The sequence below is a fragment of the Eschrichtius robustus genome, chromosome 6 (assembly GCF_028021215.1).
Source record: "Eschrichtius robustus isolate mEscRob2 chromosome 6, mEscRob2.pri, whole genome shotgun sequence".
Lineage (NCBI taxonomy): Eukaryota > Metazoa > Chordata > Mammalia > Artiodactyla > Eschrichtiidae > Eschrichtius > Eschrichtius robustus.
The window spans coordinates 34563090-34566575 of record NC_090829.1 but is presented as its reverse complement, the minus strand read 5'-3'; the positions used below and the strand labels follow the sequence as shown (position 1 = coordinate 34566575).

Below are 3486 nucleotides of genomic sequence, written 5' to 3'. Positions count from 1 at the left end.
ATCTATGCTCAAAAACAATGTAATGCCTCAAAAAAGCAAAATCGAGAAAGGAAAACTATAGAAAAATACAGCTAAGTAATAAAAAGCTTACTTCGGTTAAATTATCATAGTAAGTCAGTGCAATTTATTATTGTAGTTAGAAGCACAGCCTACCATGTTCTCATAAAACAGAGTACTAGTGAAATACGAGAAAACAGTTCACAGAGATGATAGCCCTTTAGCCTTTTGTGACTTCAGAACTTAAAAAGACGAAGGCCAACTAGGACGTCTATTTGACATTCAGATAGTTACTTGCTCAACACAAACTGAGTTAGGAGATAGCTAAACATCTCATTCTTATTTACTTATGGTGTTCTCAGAAAGTTCCTATTTGGACGTGGATAGTTCTCAACTGGCTGCACATCGGAGTTTTATCTAAGAAGCTTTAAAAAAATTACCAGACCAATTAATGCCCAGACCAATTACATCTGGAGGGTGGAGCCCAGAACATTAGTCTTTATGTTTTCCCAGGTGATTCCAACTTGCAGCCAGGCTGCACACCACTGATGTATCCCTTTCAGAAAGCCGTTGCATGAAAGCCATATCGTATCTAGATAGTACTGTTTATTCTAAATTTCACCAGAAAAATGCACTTTTAGAAGAAGACACAGTTGTGCTTCTTCTAAAGGCTCAGCTTACTGTTTCAGAAGCGCCGGTCCTTGGAGGTTATCTGGAGCGCTGTTTGAAGAGGAGGGAGTCCTAGTCTTGGCAGAGTAGGCAGAGTTTCAGTCTCCGGCAGAAACGAAGAAGGTCCAGACGCCCGTGAGCACCAGGATGATGTATGCAGACACCAGCTTTAATCCATAACGAGGATTTATGAAGCTCAGGGCTGACACCAGCAGATAAGGGAGAAGAACTACAAGAAGGGCGTACCACTTTTTTCTTCTCACAGGCATCCAAACACACAGTGCCCCAGAACACGTGCAGCAGTATGATCCCAGCGTCATGAAAGCTGAATTTAGGAAGCACTGGGGAGGGTCTCCATGAATGCCAACTGTGCCCCGCCCCAAAGAGTCAGACAGGGTACTTACAAAGGAAAATACTCCACTCATGATTCCAAAGCCCAAACCAGAAACATAAGCCATTAATCGCATAGAAGCTGCTGTCTCCCCTGGGTTTATACTCCTCAAGCCCATACGGGCTTTAAAAAAAAAGTTTATAATATGCAAAACGGCACATTTCTTGGATAAGGACTAACACTCCAAAGACCGGCAGATATTTCTGTATTGGTCCATCTTTGTCGTCAGCAATGGTTGCTACCATGAACCAAACAAGGGAGTGAAGCAGCAGAGACACCAACCTGAAGGAAGCTCCAATGACGGGGAAGATGATACGCAACGGCGGTGGCGATGGTGAAAATGCAGAGAGCGAGCGCAGGCGCGAAGGCGAGGAAGGCGAGGAAGGCGCAGCCAAGAACACGGCCGCCGTCATGGCAACCGCGGAAGCCGGTCGGGGGCCTCAGCTGATGTATATTCTTAATTAAGCCATGTTAAGACAGATGGTCTCAGCACTCATACCTTTTAATTACTGTCACTCTTAAATACTTTGGGACATTATGTGTCTCAATAGTTTCCAAGAACAGGTTTTGAAAAGGAGAGAGGATGAGGGTATAAAGCCTGGGGAGAGAGAAGCCGCACTATTGATAAAGGGTAGCCTGGGCAGCACGGAGAAAATGAGGGTGACAGAAATAAATGTACGTTTGTACAATTTGGTTTTAGGTAAGGTTTTTGCTTCAGCCAATAGAATAATCAAACACAGATTTGATCTTTCCTTCCAGAGAATCACCTGTAAAAACCAACCACTGCTTTTTCTCGTTTTGAATTTTTATATTTTTTATTATTTTAAAAAATATTTATTTATTGATTTGGCTGCACTGGGTCTTAGCTGTGGCACAACTAAGGATCTCTGTTGCTGTGTGCAGGGTCTTCTTTAGTTGCAGCATGCGGAATCTTTACTTGTGGAATGAAGGATCTAGTTCCCTGACCAGGGGTCCAACCCAGGACCCCTGCATTGGGAGCGTGGAGTCAACTGCTGGACCACCAGGGAAGTCCCTCACTTTTTGATTTTTTTAAATTGAAGTATAGTTGATGTACAATATTATATAAGTTACAGGTATACAACATAGTGATTCACAAATTTCAAAGGTTATACTCCCTGTGTTGTACAATATATCATCGTAGCTTATTTATTTTATACATAATAGTTTGAACCTCTTAATCTGCTACACCTATCTTGCCCCTCTTACCTTCCCTCTCTCCACTGGTAACCAAGAGTTTGTTTTCTATATCTATGAGTCTGACCAACCACTCCTTTAAATGACTGAGATTGAAGTCTCCTGCTGCACTCCAGACAGTTACGACCCATGGAAATAGACATTCCACAGATGATGGCGGGCCGAGTGATGGTTTCTCACCTACTCTTCTTTCACAGCATGCATTTCAACACGGCAATGATGAGTGAAGGAATTATGATGAGGAAATGATAATGTACTACTACGGCAAAAAAAAGCGCATCCGTGTTCTGGTATTAAAATAGTTGTGGATATTTGGTTAATCTAGGCTCAATGCTCTGAAACAGTCTTCAGTCAGTAGTTTAGGTAAATACTCTCTCGTCATTGATTTAACAAGGCTGAATGTATGGTGACTGGACATTTTCAAGGCTGTAGACTGTAGGAATGAATAACTCAAGGTCTGGAGTGACATGGAATTGGATATAAATCCTTACCCTAAAAAATTTTAGTTTTGTGATCTTACATAAGTTGCTACTTAGTTACAACCGTAGTTTCTCATATATAGACATTAGGTTCATTTTTTTTCACATAGAAAATGGCGATCATCAGTAGCACCTGATACGACTGTGGTAAATAACAATAACAGCTATGTAAAACTGTCAGCCTAGCTCATAGTGTGGACTCAGTAAATGTTAGACATTATTATTATCATTATTACTAGGTATAAAGTATGCTTTGGTGCTCATTTAAAGATGAGAGACATAGATACATAGATTCAAAGAATAGTAGAGTCAGGAGGGACCATAGAGATGTTCTGATCCAGCATCTTTATTTTATGGGAGAGGAAGCTGAAGACCAAAGGGAGCAAATAATACCCAGAGTGAAAAAGCCAGTTAGTGGAAAAGGAAGGCATCACGTTTCCATGGCTTGCCTTGCAGCCAGCGTGTGCCTGTGAAGGGCAGCTGCGGGAGACGAGCCTCTGGGGTTCTGGTTGATAGCCACTTGTGCAGAGCCTTTTGTTCACTGTAGATGGTTAGGACCTGATCTAATTTGCAGTATTTTCAGCGGAGAATTGAAAGCGGTCTGATATGATTTGACTCTTGGAGCTCAGATCCTTTAGTTTACTGGGTACAGTCTCATTACTTTGCAATAACTAATATCTTTAGGGTGTGCAGTAAATATTTAAGATTTAAATAAGCCCTATGTGAATGCTAAAC

The 3486-nt window shown here is 41.5% G+C and overlaps 1 pseudogene; it reads right to left on the bottom strand.

The window, feature by feature from the left end:
* Positions 1 to 705: 705 nt before the first annotated feature.
* Positions 706 to 1470, bottom strand: LOC137766785 (gamma-secretase subunit APH-1B pseudogene; annotated as a pseudogene).
* Between the last annotated feature and the right edge of the window lie 2016 nt (positions 1471 to 3486).